We start from the raw sequence: 18766 nt of genomic DNA, 5'->3' as shown, positions 1-18766 counted from the left end.
CACTGTTTATAATTCTAATCATCTCTCATAAATCGCTTGGCGATTGGTCGCTTTTATTCATTGTACCATTTTTATGTATTTATATCTGTGCGAGTGAGATGTAAATAAACAAATCTGTCTGTCTGTCGGCTATTGCCCACGCCATGGGGTGTCACAACTACTGTCCACGCCATGTGTTGTCACAACTGCGGTCCAGATTTAAAAGTGGAAAGTGAACAGTTTGCATGTAGAAGATCAAGGAATGCATTTCTAACAAACCTGACGAGAATACAAGCTGCCGCATTGCTTGACTATGCTCGTACCCACCAGAGGCACCCACGTGAAGATGTCTGGAGCCAAAAACAGCAAGCTGCATGTCATCGCCTGCAAAGCACAGATAAGGTGAACAAACGTTTTAATACAAGTAGACCAACACAATAGTGTGTAATACAAAGACCAAAGCTGTTAAGGTCACCAAACGGTTCACAGCAGATTAAATGTGCCTGGTTGATAAACGATAACATCAGTCAGAGATCAGATTCCCAACCTACTCAGACGATCATATGGAAGACCGGTTCCACTGGAACAGTTGATGGACGCACACAGACACTTGCATATCAACACAATGCACACAACAACCACAGTAATTGTCGTTCTTGTGTCATAAACGACTACCGAAATAAATCGTGTTGGTTCAGAAGTTTTCATGCACTTGTTAACGTGCAAACGGACCTTAAAATCCGTAAATCCGCTAGCCGTTTGCAGGAACCTTAAACCGTTCAGATTTACGTTGGCTGCAACTGAAGCGCAGTTGCTGATTGGCCATCTTAAAGCTATACATTGAAGTCCTGATTGGTGAGGAACCCCACGTCTTACTACCATTCCAAATACAGCCTCGCAGTTGCTGTGGGCGACCATGAGTAGCATGTGACAACCTCTGCCGGTCGGGTGGTACCCCACGTTTGGTTTATTCAATTAAACAAGCAGGCTATCACTTGCCTTTCAATTGTCACTTCTTAACCTGAATTAGCTTTAACAAAGAGTGGGTAGACTGTGCAGCTTAAGCATAGGCCAAACAGCGTAAACTTACGATCGTTGTATATATTTGGTTTCTATGACTACAAGGACTGAATGGAGCAGGCTATTATTTGCTCCATTATACAATGCATAAACTGAAAACGTGTAATTCCTAGTAACTGAACGGAACACCTATTTCCATCTAACTTTCAATTAAAGTCCGCTTCTTGACTGTGGATGAAAGGTTGTCATTTGCAAGCGTTGATGAGGATATACACTGTTCGAGCTTTGACAGCGACCTATTCTTATGTCATATTTAGCAACGTACAGAAACGTATGCACTTTACATAATGATAGTATTTGCAGGTATTGTGACTGGATCAAATGCGACTAGTCTTAGTTATATATGATCCCTGCTTGTGTGACATTTCACGCCTGCCACTCAGGGAATATTGATGATTACGCTACTTGTATGGGGCGTCCTACACCCCGACAATGCAGCAATTACTATGTTAAACACATTGTTCAGATTAGCCAGCTACGCTGAAAGAGATGAGAAAGGTTTGTTGGCTTCGTGTTTAGTTGGTATAAAACATTTGTGTTACGTTCGTCTTCCAATCGGATATTGGTTCCGTGTGATTTATCAGAGAATCAAATCGATCACAGTTGGCTGATCTAATCAGATAGCTGTGAATGCCCACTCCCGCAAAGAGAAATATCACCCCGGCTGTTCCTCGGGGAACGTGAATGAACCCCAACAGCGAGATCCATGACTGTGTAATACTGGGACTGTGAGGGAAAATTGAAAAGTAGAGATGAGTCGCAATGGGCTGCGCATGACCTTACTAACTAGTGCTATATTAGCGTGATATGCGGAAGGGACCCCTGTCGCCCTGTTGGTGGGATACACGGAGACCTGTTCATGGTGGCTGTAGGGATACTGGTGAGGCTCATACTGCTAAACTAACATTTAGGCATTGTGTCCAGCTGGCATTTGATCACATCCAGTGTATTAAACCCACCGTCTGTTTCAGTACAATGACAAGTCCGATACGTGGGTGTTGTGCCTTATCACAGTCGTCATCTCCGTTGACAGAAGCCAGCTGTCGGGCGATGGACATTGCGGTTGATTAAACGAATCTTCACAGTATACAGTGTGGTGCACCACTACCCAGGGAACATGGATATACCGTGCTGAAGATCATCACTTCACTGTGATTGCATTCTCTTAGGGTGTCCTTTGAAACATTAAACACTGTCACACGTATCTCAATATTAGCCATTATGCCATGTCCTCCTACGTGAGTGTGGGGGTGAATGATTGAGTATTTCAGTCATATAACCAAGGGCAGGAAGAATCCAGACAAGACGGGAACATGGGGAAGGCCCCGGTACCGTGTGGAATCTAACTTCCATTATGATAATCTCTGTGTGCAATATACAGATGTCTTCAATGGAACACCTGGTATATTTTCTGGCTGACAGCGATTCATTAACACAGTCTAATGACATAAACGAAACGGCATCCTCGTTAAGCACAAACGGTATATCTTAAAAGTCATGATGGCGTGGTTCGCTGCTTTTACTATCGTCTCCGCCAAGCCCGTGGCTTTGACCCCGACGTCCATCCATGGTACGACCCTTAACATGTCCTGGAAAATGATGCTTTCAAATGTCTCTGGAATAGGCCAATATAAAGTCTGAGGCGAATTCCTGCCAACAAACCTGATCTTGTCCTTTTTGATAAAGCCAATGGAATTATTTATATCATTGAATTTTCTGTCCCTTTTGACAGCAATGTGATTGGCAAGATTCAGAAAAAGCATGATAAATATGCGGACCTCGCCTTTGAAATGTCTCGCTTGCATCCCAAGTACACTGTCGTCAGGCTCCACATTGTTCTCGGTGCCCTTGGTTTGGTACTTCCTGAACTCATGGCGCAGATCAGGAGAGTGCCCGGGTTCTCCACTTGGAGCACAGCCCTTCTGACAATCTGTATGATACAGAAGGCTGCAGTTCTTGGTGGGTTCGACTAGTCAGTGTTTCCTGGGAGAAGTCCCATTCGCTGTCTGTGCTGCGTGTAGAGGGGACGAGGGCTCTGATCACCCAAACCCTCTCTGCTGCATAACTTTCTTCATCTGTAAAATATAATTTATAGAGCGCTAGTTCCATATCACTGAGGGGCATGCTCAAAGCTCGTATCACATATATGCACATGCACAGGACGGACAACAGTAGGTACATTTAGTCGTAGCTTTGGAAGAGATACGTTTTTAGTCCAGATCTGAACACAGACAGCGTAGGTGCACTCTTCAGGTTAAAGCTGCATGTGAGAAAGATCTAAAAAGTGCGCCCCAAAAGATTTCAGTTTATATTTTGGTACAGTCAAGAGCAGTGGGTCTGCTGATAGGAGATTTCTAGAGGGCTAGTAGTGGACAAACATCTCCTGCAGATAGACAGCGGCAACTTTTTGAAAATACTTCCCACGAGTAAGCTGTTACAGTAATCCAAAAGGGAAAGGACGAGCGATCGAGCCAGCGGGGCTGTAGTTTCAGCTGTAAGAAGATGACGGAATGATCCTATGTTTCTCAAATGAAAGAGACATACTTTGCTGAGGTGGCCCACTTTCTTATCCATAGTAAGAGAAGAGTCAATAAAAAAGGTATGAGAGACTGTCCGATTTGCAGGTGGGTTAGCCGGGATTTTTGTCTAGAAAGTGGAACGATGATGATGGCCTCTATTGTTTCATCGTTTAATTTAAGCATGTTGGTTGACATCCAGGATTTGACCTCGTTAAGACAACTTTCCATATTGTCCAAAGATTCCATCTGGTTTGCTAAAGTGGGCCTGAAACTGTCTACCAGCTGTGAGTCATCGGCATAGGAATGATGTGTCCCAGTGGTCTTGTGTACGTAGTGAAAAAGATCGGACCTAGCACGGACCCTTGAGGGACATCACATGCCAGAACTTCACTATGGGACATAGCTTTGTGAATTTGGGCAAACTTTTTCCATTAGGGTTACTAAGGGTTAAGTTATTGGGTGGCATGCACTATGATACATATACCAAAACTGTATGACAGTACGGTTTGGTCTGCTCTTGAGTATGGCTGTATGAGGTACTTATGACGTTTCTGGTTGTACGTTGTACAGAATAGAGCCAATAAATTCTTCCTTGGTCTGGGAAAGTACGCCCCTAATGTTGGCATTAACGGGCATGTGGGCTGGATACAACGGAAAGTTAGACAATGAACAAGTGATGCTAGGCAATGGGTACGTCATAAACACATGCCCCAAAGGTCTGCTTTTACTCGTACGTGGGCTGCAGTTAAAGTGGGATTAAGTATTAAAGATTGGAATTTTAGAACAAGAAAAATGTTTAAGCCCCCTGAATGCCGAGGTTTTTTTTCAAGCGCATTTTTTCGTAAGGTTTGGAAAGTGAACGTAGTGCGAGAATTGTGCTCGCGTGGCCTAGATCTGCATACGGCTATAAAATTATACAGAAATGTAGAATATTTAATTTCCTATCCGTTAGTATAAATATAACTGCGACCACCTCAGGGGTTTGAGAAATAGGCACTGCTAAATGTTGTTAATTTAGGTCAATATAACTCAGATCACATGGAGAGGATTTGCTGTGGATACGGACGGTTAAATATTTGCCGTGACAAACGATATAAGAAACCCCCTGTGAACCAGCAAAACAGAGCAAAGACAAGTCTAAAACATTCAAATTTTGTATTATTAGATCTAAGCAAGAGAGCAAGTAATGCAAGGTCATAAGTCAATTTCACATTACTGATTTCAAGACAAAATCTAAGGTAATCTATGGTAATGGGTCACAAAATATAATATAGCAAACTCACCAAAGTCTTAGTGCAAGAGAGAAACAGGTATGCAGAATGTAACACAGCGAGCAGTCTGACAGCAGTTTCAGGTGTTGGCGGATATTGATGGTGTAAACTCCAGTGAATGTGAATCTGTGTCCCCTTCCTCCCATCCCCGGGTTCGAATCCCGGATGGAACTCAACCACAAAGGTACTAGAATTTGTACTTTACTAAGAAAGTGAAATCCCAAATATGACATATGTTGCATTTGACCACTTTCTAAAATGGCATCGTGTAATCATTGCTTTCGGCCGTGGGAGCCGTGCCAATTTACAAATATCAGATGGGTACACAAAGTACGCAGTCTAGACTACCAGTTGTCCGACTTTCATTATTGTGGAAGTCCCGGTGGCTGAGCGGGCTAGGCGGCTGACTTTGTGTGCTAGAGATTAGGTGACTGACTCTGAGGGTGCGGGTTCGAATCCCGGATGGGACTCAACCAAAAAAGTACCAGAATTTGTACTATACCAAGAAAGTGAAATCCCAAATATGACATATGTTGAATAATTATTACGTAATTAATAACAAAATATACAGAAAATACACACTCGTAACAATATATTCGTTATGTTTTGTTCAGATCAGAAAACAGGTACAATTTGGATGGCCCTATCCGATATATAATTTATGTCTTAGATTCCCATATTCTCCTGTTTGTGTAAATGTATTTTGACTAATTTTGCAGCATTATTAACGGAGTGACAACCACATCTTCAAATGTAACGAAATGGCAGAAAATAATGTGACGTTTTAGTTGACGTCATGGCACGTTTTGTGCATTTTGTGAAGTCGGAAAAAGACGACACTGGTTTGTTGATTAGTACATATCTAACCTAATTTCCACTCAGTGTGTGAAATGTCTCGGCTTCTCGATCTGTGTCAGAATTTTCGTATAAACATTGCTTGAGCTAGGGCCATCAAAATATGTTTTAATCGAATTTGAATCGACTTTATTATCTAAAACAATGATAAAGAATCATAAAACGTTTTTGACGAACTCGCAACTGGTCAATCAATTTTCATCGCTCATTCGCGTCAGTCATGGCGTCACGCTGCACTGAGATTTTGACAGTTTCTTATGAATTATCAAATGATTGCATTGTATGTAATTTAATTGATTTGCTATTTATTACTACGATACTCTTCCCTGAATATTCTAAGCATATTGTCCCATTGTAAGCAATGATTACACGCCTGGATGTTGGAAAATTTCCGAAAATGCCGCGCAGTATAAAACCGGAATTTTTCATTCCTGTCTTTCGAGCGCTGTCTTTCGAGCACTGCGTTCGTTTTCATACCCAGTATCTTTCGTTTCGTTTTATCTAGACAGTTGGTATTGGTGACAGAGACCATTTTGTAATTTGATTCTAAGATATGTTGTGAATTCAATGATGCATTTATCGCAGCTGACTATGAAATATACATACACCGGCCTTCTCGAAACGCGATTCTCTAAACAGTATCCAATATTTCGGAAAGCGCATTTCGGCGTTCGTGTAAGTGTGTTTTCAAATACATCTCAACCGATTCTGGGTTCATCGTTTCGGAATTACCATTACTGGTTACATGAAAACTTGATATCAGTGTTCGTTAATATGCTATCTTTGAAATTCAATGCTCACAGTATTTATCCGATTTTCACATTTCACAACACACAGCAAATGACGCTCTGAATCGAGATTTTGTACAGTGTGGACAGCGTCAAGAAACAGGGAATTTTCCGCAAACTTCAAAACTGTGAAGTATATATATATGTACTTGATATATTTAGAATTTTGTTTGACTTGAAAGTGAGGGTTGAAGCGGAAGGACATATATGTCCCTGTGGCACCCTGGGGGTTAATGCCCTTGATGTGCGGTATGTCTTAAGTCCTCCCTAGCCACAATCCGCCCAAGTTAGGAATTTATTTGTGCAGAAGTAAAAAGTAAATGTATTGAATAACATATTTTAAAGGGGAAATATTTGTTAAATGAGGAACAAGGTCGGAGGGGTTCTAACAAGTTAAGAACATACAGGATTTGTTTAGGCATGATGTTACCCTGAAACCTTTGTCCCTTTCAACATGCCCATATGCTACCCTGAAACCTTTGTCCCTTTTAACATGCCCATATGTTACCCTGAAACCTTTGTCCCTTTTAACATGCCCATATGCTACCCTGAAACCTTTGTCCCTTTTAACATGCCCATATGCTACCCTGAAACCTTTGTCCCTTTTAACATGCCCATATGTTACCCTGAAACCTTTGTCCCTTTTAACATGCCCATATGTTACCCTGAAACCTTTGTCCCTTTTAACATGCCCATATGCTACCCTGAAACCTTTGTCCCTTTTAACATGCCCATATGCTACCCTGAAACCTTTGTACCTTTTAACATGCACATATGTTACCGGTCAACTATGTTTACATGTGCTGTAACCTCAATAAAAATGGCAACTGACCGGTATGAATTATTCCACGATGCGGACTTCCATGCACTCCTTCACTGTGATGTATATAACGATATTAGAGGGTATTGTTATTCCACGATGCGGACTTCCATGCTTTAACAAATGCTGGACAACTTCTGATGTGTTAAAGTGTTAATATTATTTTACTATACTTGTTAATATTACAGAGGAGGAAGCGTCCTACATACTCATAAAGTGCTACCAGCTTTATGCACTTACTACGTTATATATGCTTGTCAGTTCTAAGATTTGAAACGACTACGTATTTAAACAATTGTCTGCCAGCGAGTAGTACAAGTGTTAGTATAAGTGATCGTCTTTTGCACCGCACGCCACGTCATCGGTATAAGTGATGGATTATAGCACTACACAGTAATACTGTGTTGTATGCAATGTCACGAACATATATGTTTTCCTGGAACCCACACTGCCATATGTTGGCAGTGATGTGAAAGGGGGTTCATGTCCCCTTGTACCGGACGCTTAAACAAAAGGGGATTAACTTATAGTTTGTGTTGACTTAACAAACTACACAGTATGATTTCATCTCAGTTCTTTTACTTCAGAAAGTAAACCTTTTTCGTATATTTTCTCTTCATGGTAAAATTCCTTAATACGTATAACCATATCGCGTATTTTCAGTTGTTGGTAACTGGAATAGTTTTTCAAGACATAAGAGGAGGGGGGTCAGTGTGACGCCGAGCTTGGTCTTGATGCTGGTTGTGTATGTGCCTGGAACCACTGGGAACATCACTGAGAAGACAAACTGTCTTTCAATATTTCCTGGTCCTTTTTGACAGAAGTTATCTTTTGAATAAGTTTCCCTCAATTGAGTTAATTCGAGTTCACTACAATTAATTACTAGAAATCAAACTCAAACTCGTGCCGCCGATCCGTCCGTACTCTTAGTCCTTCCGTTATCATAACATCAGTTGAACGGCAAATTGCTATGTTGGCATGTCACAACATTTGAGAGAGATAGAGAGAGAGAGCGACACAGAGAGAGGCAGAGACAGACAGACAGACAGACAGACAGACAGACAGACAAAGTGGTATACGTGACACACCATGTTGCTTTGGTAAAATGCATTGGTCACCATGAAAGGTTATGGGACGCCTTTAAAGCATAGTAAGTCATATTAAATGTAAACAAGTAGCGTTTTTGGTCATAAAAATACTTTCAACCGGTTAAAAAAAATATCAGCACGCTTCAGTCTACAACAGTGAGTGAATGAGTGGGATATTACAAGCACACCAAACATTCAAACATTTAAGCTGTTGTGTAATGTTCTTCGTTACAAATATTTGTATATATAAGGACTAGGTCCCCTGCTTCTAATATATCTACAACATGATATTCCCGATCTATGCCAGGGCACGTGTTTTGTAGGTAAGTTGCCAAGAGGATCCAATAAAAATAAGAAAATAAAAACAAAAATAAAAACAAAACAAAACAAAGAAGCATGTAAATCGCTTTTGAATTCAAAAGATCGTTTCCTCGTTAGTCCAGTCCTTGTGATTTGGAAGAATCGCGAAATTCGTGGGGCTCAATGTCCTCCCTCCGTACACGTCCTCCGACACCGTGTCCATCCCGAACGATTGGCTGTAGCGAAGATGCCGTGTTTCACGCCATCACGGCACTGGATTTCTTAAAACAGACTATCTTCAGGCTAAGCATTGCTGAGTCGTCACCACTGCAATAACAGATTGTTCACAATGAAAACCTGTTGTTGCAATCTTTAAAATAATGAAGCACTTTCACAGGAATATATTTCCATTATCATAGACAGACACGCGTGGCCACGAGAGCTGTTTCAATGCTTCAGAATTCGTCGAGTTGAAAATAGGAGAGTAGGGATAGATACATGGACTGTATCGTCATTACTGACCCCGCTATTACCTGGAGTTTAGAATGGATGGAAGAGGTGTGTCGCTGGTGATCTGGCAGTGGATTGGCGGGTGGTTTGATGGTAGATCTATAGGAGATGTAGAGGTAAGGAAAGGTGCACTGACGACAGAATGTACCAGGGTGCAATGAGCTGATAACTCAATGCTATTGTAACGCTTGTGTTTCTTATACATGCAAACGATGATGACGTGAAACTATGCACAAACAGTAGTACATTCAACACGTGTTACATTTTGTGCCCCTCCGTGGCAGCACGCATGAAGTACACTAGAGAGTACCACATTCAACAAGTGTTACACTTTGAGGTGTACCAAATGACAACATGCACCGCGTACGATGGAGAGTACGATTACAGTTGGGGGCCTCGGGAGGGACACCTTGCTTGTCATGAGTAATTTGTAAATGCAGCAGATCAATCTGAAAACTGGAAGAATATGTGTTCTTGTCTGACATTGTCGTCCTGAACCGCCAACATTACTAGCACCCTCCCCATCCCCTCCCTCATCTCCCAGGCTGGATAATCCCATGTACGAGTTCATATACCAATAGGTACTTACTGCGTTTCGCTGCTACACAAAACCAAGAGCCTAGATGAATCAAGCAGGAAGGAGGCAAGGTTTGTGATTCCGATCTAAAGAGAGTTCTTGGCAGCTTAACTCCAGGTGGAAGTAGCATGTGAATGAGTAACATAGATTTCTAGTCGACGAGTAGGGAAGATGTCCTTCCTTTACGTCTACTCCGATTTAAAAGGCTAATGGGGAAGGAGAGCGTTCATCTGCCTTATATGAACGCTGTGCTCGAGTCATAATGAAGCGAGAGGTTAATTATGTGCTAATTTAAGCATACGTGAAGGATTTATCGGAGGAATGCAACTAATGGTTGGGAACACTGGGCCATTAGTAGCTTGCACATCTACATGCTTTATCTTCACAGGTTGTTCTCAGAACATCAATTCTATGGATAGACAATTGCATCCTGGTGTTTGTGCAGTCTCTTATATCCATGGGAAACTCACCAGGACACCGCAGCACCACATCTCCAGAGTAGTGGTCGCTTGTCCCGACATCATTAACTCAATGGAAAGATGGAACCACGAACCATTACATGTAATTCAAGGGACTGTACTGTATCGACGACAGGGTATTCACTGCGTAATAATATAATTACACCATGCACAGACATTTCTGGTGGTTTTAACGATAAGATTGTATGAGCACACAATGTCACTTAGACAATGGTGAAATGTAAGATGTCTTATACTTGGGATTACACTTCACAAAGTTTAATCACAAATATAACACATGTTATATCAGATTGTAGGTTATCAAACTTTCAATATGGGGAGTAAAGTTTCTATTAGTTAAAACTGTATGCAATGGAAGTGGGTTGAATGACGTCTACAACACAGTTTAGAGTACAACACTCTCTTGGCGTGATACTGCAGGTGATGGGACTTTGTTGATGGCCACGTATACGTGTCTAGTGCTGTTGAAGACCACCTGTACGTGTCTAGTGCTGTTGAAGGCCACCTGTATGAGTCTAGTGCTGTTGACGGCCACCTGTACGTGTCTAGTGCTGTTGAGGGCCACCTGTACGTGTCTAGTGCTGTTGAAGGTCACGTGAACGTGTCTGCTGTTGAAGACCACATATACAAGTCTATTGCTGTTGAAGACCACATATACCAGTCTACTGTTGTTGAAGACCACATATACAAGTCTACTGCTGTTGAAGTCCACATATACAAGTCTATTGCTGTTGAGGACCACATATACGAGTCTACTGCTGTTGAAGACCACATATACAAGTCTACTGCTGTTGAAGTCCACATATACAAGTCTATTGCTGTTGAAGACCACATATACGAGTCTACTGCTGTTGAAGACCACATATACAAGTCTACTGCTGTTGAAGACCACATATAGAAGTCTACTGTTGTTGGCCAAGTGCACGAGCCTGCTGGTGTGGGTCTACTGCCGTTGAAAGCTATTGGTATGGGACTAGTGCGCTTGAAAGCTACAAGTGTAAATCATGTCCAGTTCACATGTTACGGACATATGTCCATCGACTGAAAGGTATACCTATAATTATAGGGAGCATATTCAGATCGTCTCTAGGATTCTGAATTGAAATTGCAGTGACCTATAATGCCAAACTACCTATGTCTATGCGAATACCACTATGATAATACCCCCAGGTATGTTTGCTAAAACACAACCAAAGAGAACTTTGCTGTATACTGCACCGCACGTGAGACAATATATTGAACTTTCTGTATTGACGCCGAGCATGGACGAATTACTTAAGGTGTACGTAACACTGACGCCTGCTAAAATATATTTCCGTCCACGATAAAGGCAGCAAAAGTGTCCCAGGACTGTGTTTTGCCGGATCATCTGACAATCGTGAATATTAATGTGTTGTCTATTGATATAAATGACAATGATCACTGGCTGTAAAGCCAGCAGTTAACTCTTGTGTCCGTATAATTAAAGTCTTTCCTGGTATAGTTCAATTGTTTCAGGACATGTCATATGCAGTTGGTGTCTATAATGATTTTCATGTTACCCAAAGGACTTGCCGAGATCAAAGATGCACACCAAAGCCGGTCTGCGCTTTAACACCAAGGCCAGTCTTTGATGGAATATATTCATTTGAATCATCTTCTGCGTATTTCATATGTACACATGGGTATTAATTATGAGACACGTCATTTCAAATCCAGTTCCGAAAAATAATGAACAACCGTTGATCTTAACCCAAATAAGCATCTACGGGATTACCATGCCGTCACGTGAGAGACCCTTTAGCTGAAACTCTGATTGAACTGACCCATGCATTGCAGCAGGATCGGCAGATGATGGCCCAACAGCTTGAGGTGACTGTTATCCGCCCACGTCCAGGTGCTGAGGTTTCACAGTATACTGGGCTGGATCCTGAAACTCTTCAGCTTTGTTGGGCATGATTCTGATGGGCCATTGTATGACCATTGTTGTTGTTCTTTTAACGGATCTGTGTACTTCAAGTGTTGGCTGAGAAATGCCTTGTACAATTAACAAACTGAGCACTGTTTTTTAGCCCCGATAATGAGATCCTCGCCGAGTAAATGCTTGGAACTTAAACCGTAAACCTGTTTTTCTGTGGACTAACATAACATCCTAAATGCACCAGACCTTGAACTATTGAAATTTACGACGAAGTACAAACAGCATGAGGTTAAACTATCAATAATGCCAAACAGATGAAATACAAGATTCCCAAATCCAACGTTTATCGCCCGATGCATGCCAAGCAGCAGTATATGACACGTTGCCGTAGGTTAGACCTATCATGGCGTCAACCTTCACAGCACGGAATAATCATGGGTACTTAAAAAGCATTTACACCAACCTTTACTTGTCTCTGCGGCGCTAGAAATAGTTTCTGGCATGGAATTGATTGATTGTAAGAAATTGTTAAATGGGCGTTCACAGAGGATACACCGTTAACTGCTGTAGTCCACATGTCAAGTCCTTCTCGCGGAACACCCTACAGAATCACATCACACAATATAGAGATGCGGGTTTTGGCCGTGTGTTTTCTTGTCAGCATACACAACGGGCAGTGGGGCAGCAACTATCACCATATCCACGTTAAATATAGTTAATGCATTGGTAGCTCACAGCCTTTTAACTTGTGTGTAAGTACACCACACAACAGAACGGCTTCATTGCTGTCTGTGTCGTGTTGGCGAATCGGTTTATGCCTCTTAAACAAGAAATGTCTCATATGGTCATATAATCAAATGATAATCATATGGTCATGTAGAACGTTACTTGCCTTCATCAAGCAATGTGTCATGTGGTCATGTAGAACGTTACTTGTCTCCATCAAGGACTGTGTCGTGTGGTCATATAGAAAAAAACTTTCTCCATCAAGCAATGTGTCATGTAGTCATGTAGAACGTTACTTGTCTCCATCAAGGACTGTGTCGTGTGGTCATATAGAAAAAAACTTTCTCCATCAAGCAATGTGTCATGTAGTCATGTAGAACGTTACTTGTCCCCATCAAGCATGTATCATGTGGTCATGTAGCACGTTACTTGCCTTCATCAAGCAATGTGTCATGTGGTCATACAGAAATGAACTTGTCTCCATCATCGTCACATTTTAAGTTGTTCACTGATCACGGGATGACCATGGGTTGAGGTGTTTCGATGTTTGTTTATGTTCCCTGATCACGAGATGACCATGGGTTGAGGTGTTTCGATGTTTGTTTATGTTCACTGATCACGAGATGACCATGGGTTGAGGTGTTTCGATGTTTGTTTATGTTCACTGAGCAAGAAGCGCTCAACAACGTATTTATCTTACCGAACACATCAATGTTAATTCTGAACTGTTTGAAGGATGAGTATCGGATCGTACACTTCAGCCAGCCTGTGTGAATCAAATTATTCCAATCTTGTATTTTGCTGTTTTACCTGTTGGTGTTGTCTTAGTAAAGTCGCCGCCATGTGATTCCCCTTCTTAATATTCACAGGGACTACATTTGAACGTTTTGTCAAAATTCATTTATTGGAGTGGGAGGCAATTTTTTCATAGCCATGGCTAGATATGGCGGACGACACAAGAAAAACAGATCAAGAATTATCTCCCTTCCATCGACTTGCATTCGTAAAACATCCGTAATGCCCGTGCACTGTGCTTGATCCAATGTTATCTGAGATAACTACCACGAAGCACCGACTGAGTTGGCAGTACTATTGGCAGCAGGGTGTATTACAATACACATCGCTTGTACACAGGGTTCATTGAAAATAATAGTAGATCGCTCAGCCAATCAGACAGCGACATTTACGGAACTATGTATTGCTGACTATCAAGCAGAGAATATCTGTGAACACTCGGTATGGGATTATACTTACGGGCAAATGAAGCGTTCTCTTCGATCATTTTGACATCACTTAGATACAAGAAAGCGAAGCTTGCAATTGATGATTGGTGAAGCAATGACATACTCACGCGCTTATTGAACACGTTATGGTCGAGTTGGGAGAATTCCCGATCAGTGGGTCCGTTCGGGAAACACGGCAAAACGTGAACAGATGTCTCTAATAGCGAGTTTGTCTCCCTCTGGATAAAATACAAGCAAACACACGCCTTCTGAGGTTGAGGTGTCTGATGACGTCAGCTGGGATTCGCCTCCATTCTTCTGCATGGGACTGACTCATTTGCTGTACTGTACCTAGTAGATTGTGTTTCCGTCAAATAACCTGTATTAAAGTGGCCCCATACGTGTTCGATTGGCGACATGTCAGGAAAGGGTGCAGACTATGGCGGGACGTCGACGTTGACGCTGTTGGCATGAAAAAAGTTCCGAATAACTCGAGCGACAATGTCTGTCTGTCAGCTGAGTTCACCGGTCCGATCGGTAGACCCTGATACCATAGGTCCGTAGACTCCTTGACACTACCCTTTGATTCACGGGCTCACTATGTGCTAGCGTTACTGTAAGGAAATGGTTTCCAAGGTGTAACGTCCTTAGGTGACCGTCTTCCTGCGTAACTGTCATCCCGGGGTCAGCCTGTCAATGGTCTGTCTGAGGTCTGGCAGTCACAGCGGAGTAATGGAAGATTTTTGCAACGAGACCTGTTGTTGCGCCCATTTGCAGCATTCCCATGGCCCTCTCTCGCTCTGCTGAAGTTAATCACGGCACTGAAAAGGGGTTTTCTGCTGAAGTACGGTCTGCCCTGTGCTCTGAGGAGGTTTTATACGATGAATGCAGGTGCACTTACCCTTACTTTCACAAAACACTGTTTTCGATGCAAATTTGTCAAGAAGTGCGTTTGAGCGGTGTTCAGAATCGAACCCTTGTTGTTGGCAGTAACTATGGGGCTGTTTGCCTTTGATCATACTTTTTATGTCAACAGTCTGCAAAAGGGCATTTCTTTTGTCCATCAGTATATATGTTGCTGACTATGAAGCTGAGGATATCCATGCACACACGCTATGGGACCATATCTTGCTGACTAGTAAGCTGAGGATATCCATGAACACACGCTGTGGGGTCATATTTTCCTGATTATCAAGCTGAAGATATCCGTGCGCACACGCTATGGGACCATATCTTGCTGACTAGTAAGCTGAGGATATCCGTGAACACGTGAACACACAGCGATTGTGCTTATTGTAGATTGTGTTTGGGGTGTCTAAGACGTCTTTGCATCTAAGACGTGTATGTATCTACGGCGTGTGTGTATCTAAGACGGCATTTCGAGTCAGTCAAGGCTCGAGTGAATGATGACAATGGGAGAAAGGGCACATCTATCGCTGATTAGTAAATGAGTACTATACATACTGAACTCGTGAGTGACCATAGGATTAAGCACGTCACCTAGTACAGGGCTGATCATACGATTACGCACGTGACTTAGTATTGGACTGACCAAAGGATTAAGCACATAACCTAGTGCATGAACAATCACAGAATCACGCACGTGACCTATTGCAGATCTGACTATAGAATTAGGCATGTGACCTAGTATATGACCGAACACAGAATTAAGCACGTGACGTAAACTAGGACTGACCATTGGATTAAGCACGTGATCCGGTATAGGACTGAACATGGGAGTGAGTGAGTAAGTTAATGTTTAGCTTCACATCGGGAATATTTCAGGTTTAGGGTGACGAGAACAATTTAATATGTATCGTTATTAAAATCAATAAATATAGAACATAAGGAATTCTTGGAAGGAGAGTAAAAGTACCAGAGTATCACAGTGTTACTTTAAAACTAGTACGCACGTTATCATAAAGCATATGTCACTCGAGACAACATTATAATACAAAAAGGTATCACCGGCAACTTGAGGCAGATGACTGGATAAGCCAAGTAACCAAACATAGGCGTGACAATGGGCTTACACACGTAACTAACAAACAGATCCAACTAACAGATTATAGGACGAAACACGTAACCAAGTGGAGAATCAACACTGTGAAGAAGTATGGAAGCAATTGTGGGAATAGGAATTGGGCCTAGAATAGGACAATGTACGAGACAATGGATGGCACCAAGCATTTTACCTAGAATAAGACCGTGTGTGTGTGACAAAGGGTAGTACTCAGCATTTTACCTAGAAACGGACAGTGTGTGTGTGTGTGACAAAGGGTAGTACTCAGTATTTTACCTAGAAACGGACAGTGTGTGTGTGTGTGACAAAGGGTAGTACTCAGTATTTTACCTAGAATAAGACAGTGTGTGTGTGTGACAAAGGGTAGTACTCAGTGTTTTACCTAGAAAAGGACAGTGTGTGTGTGTGTGGCAAAGGGTAGTACTCAGTATTTTACCTAGAATAAGACAGTGTGTGTGTGTGACAAAGGGTAGTACTCAGTATTTTACCTAGAAAAGGACAGTGTGTGTGTGTGTGACAAAGGGTAGTACTCAGCATTTTACCTAGAATAAGACCGTGTGTGTGTGTGTGTGACAAAGGGTAGTACTCAGTATTTTACCTAGAAAAGGACAGTGTGTGTGTGTGACAAAGGGTAGTACTCAGTATTTTACCTAGAAAAGGACAGTGTGTGTGTGTGTGACAAAGGGTAGTACTCAGTATTTTACCTAGAATAAGACAGTGTGTGTGTGTATGTGACAAAGGGTAGTACTCAGTATTTTACCTAGAATAAGACAGTGTGTGTGTGTGACAAAGGGTAGTACTCAGTATTTTACCTAGAAAAGGACAGTGTGTGTGTGTGACAAAGGGTAGTACTCAGTATTTTACCTAGAAAAGGACAGTGTGTGTGTGTGTGACAAAGGGTAGTACTCAGTATTTTACCTAGAAAAGGACAGTGTGTGTGTGTGTGTGACAAAGGGTAGTACTCAGTATTTTACCTAGAATAAGACAGTGTGTGTGTGTGTGACAAAGGGTAGTACTCAGTTTTTTACCTAGAAAAGGACAGTGTGTGTGTGTGACAAAGGGTAGTACTCAGTATTTTACCTAGAAAAGGACAGTGTGTGTGTGTGACAAAGGGTAGTACTCAGTATTTTACCTAGAAATGGACAGTGTGTATAACAAAGAAAGGCACCGAGTATTTTACCTAGAATAGGACCGTGGGAGTGACAAAGGATGTGCGGGGTATGCGGCTGATCAAAGCGTGGATTGATTGTTACCACGCAAACCATATTAGTTGTCCTGAGCTTACCTTAACACAATTATAGCTACAATATGTTTTGAGTGACCCCTGTAGTGATATCATCTGCAATCACATTGATCGCGTGATAAAACAACATGTTAACATTAAACAAGCTAACCCTGCACTCCGGTAGGCGTTGGCATTGCCTTGTGGAACATATTTGTTTGGCCTTCTATTACTGGCATATATTTGTAATTGCCGTTTACCCGGCAACACACTGGATCTAAAGAGCAGCAATTCCGCCAAACAACACTAAACGTCATGTGTGTTTCTCGGGATTATCAGGGGAAAGTATTTCAATGTCCGGCCAGGCAGGAGCAAATCAGATGAACTATATTTCTGTAGTTTCCGATAAGCTATTACTAATGGTTTAGTTTGTCACGGGCGCACTGCGATCATCAGGCATTCCAACAAAGGTTATAGTTTTGAGAGACAATTCTCTGATTGTCTATCCTTTAAAGACATACTGATCTAGACAAAACTCCTGGATATAAACCTTTTCTTCAGTCAACACTGCAGTGCCACAAACTATTACAGTTCACAAATGGCGATGGTTTATTACCAGCAATTAACCTTCATCACAACGTGCATCTATAACGGAGAAAGAAGTCTCACCTTAATTATTCCCGCCTCAAAGTAATATCCCTCTCTCCGGTGACTTCTGCACAGCACTGGCAGAGATGTTGGTTGTGGTAGCCGTATGGACAGCGCTTGTCCAATCGAACACGCTGCGATCTGTGCAGTAGCTGCAAGCCGTGGAGCAGTGAGCACAATCTGCCGTGTGATTGGCGCAGGGGAGAAATGGAAGAGCGTCATACACCTGGCTGCTTGGGGAACCGATTTGCTGCGGTGAATGGATGTTTGCACTCACCAGGCATGCGTGGTAATGTGAGTATGAGTGTGTGTGTGTGTGTGAGAGAGAGAGAGAGAGAGAGAGAGAGAGAGAGTGTGTGTGTGTGTGTGTGTGTGTGTGTGTGTGTGTGTGTGTGTGTGTGTGTGTGTGTGTCTGTGTGTGGGTGTGGGTGTGGGTGTGAATGGAAGTGTGTGACTGATTTGTAGAGTTTGTGTATAGTAATGTCTAGAACCGTTTATGTAGGTTGTCATTAGTTTGCTCTACCAATGATTCGACTCGCTTTCTTCACAAGAAGTTGGAGACCACGTGTCTCTGTGTTTTGTCTCACATCACTACGCTGATGCAGTCATTTGAATATCATTTCCACTTATAGATATACTCCGATGGGCCCTTAGCTACAAGTAACGTGAGACATCACGCTTGGGGCAGTCATCACTTTGTCGCAGATGGTTGATACTGCTGGTCTGGTTACCGTTAGACTTGACGCTTGGGGTAGTCA

At 42.2% G+C, this 18766-nt stretch overlaps 1 protein-coding gene across 2 annotated transcripts in view; it reads right to left on the bottom strand.

Annotated features, from left to right (window-relative positions):
- The window catches only part of LOC137298042 (nociceptin receptor-like), a 35183-nt gene extending 17104 nt beyond the window's left edge, over nt 1-18079 (bottom strand). The window contains exons 1-2 of one of the 2 annotated variants that reach the window (XM_067830080.1): nt 18030-18079; nt 259-363 (exon numbers count right to left, since the gene is read on the bottom strand). The gene's annotated coding sequence lies outside the window, so the exon portion shown is untranslated. The remainder of the gene's footprint in view (nt 1-258; nt 364-18029) is intronic. The other variant, XM_067830082.1, reaches the window with a different exon arrangement.
- Nucleotides 18080-18766: the final 687 nt, after the last annotated feature.

Source organism: Haliotis asinina, chromosome 10, assembly GCF_037392515.1.
Source record: "Haliotis asinina isolate JCU_RB_2024 chromosome 10, JCU_Hal_asi_v2, whole genome shotgun sequence".
Classification (NCBI taxonomy): domain Eukaryota; kingdom Metazoa; phylum Mollusca; class Gastropoda; order Lepetellida; family Haliotidae; genus Haliotis; species Haliotis asinina.
This window is presented reverse-complemented; position numbering and strand designations above follow the sequence as displayed.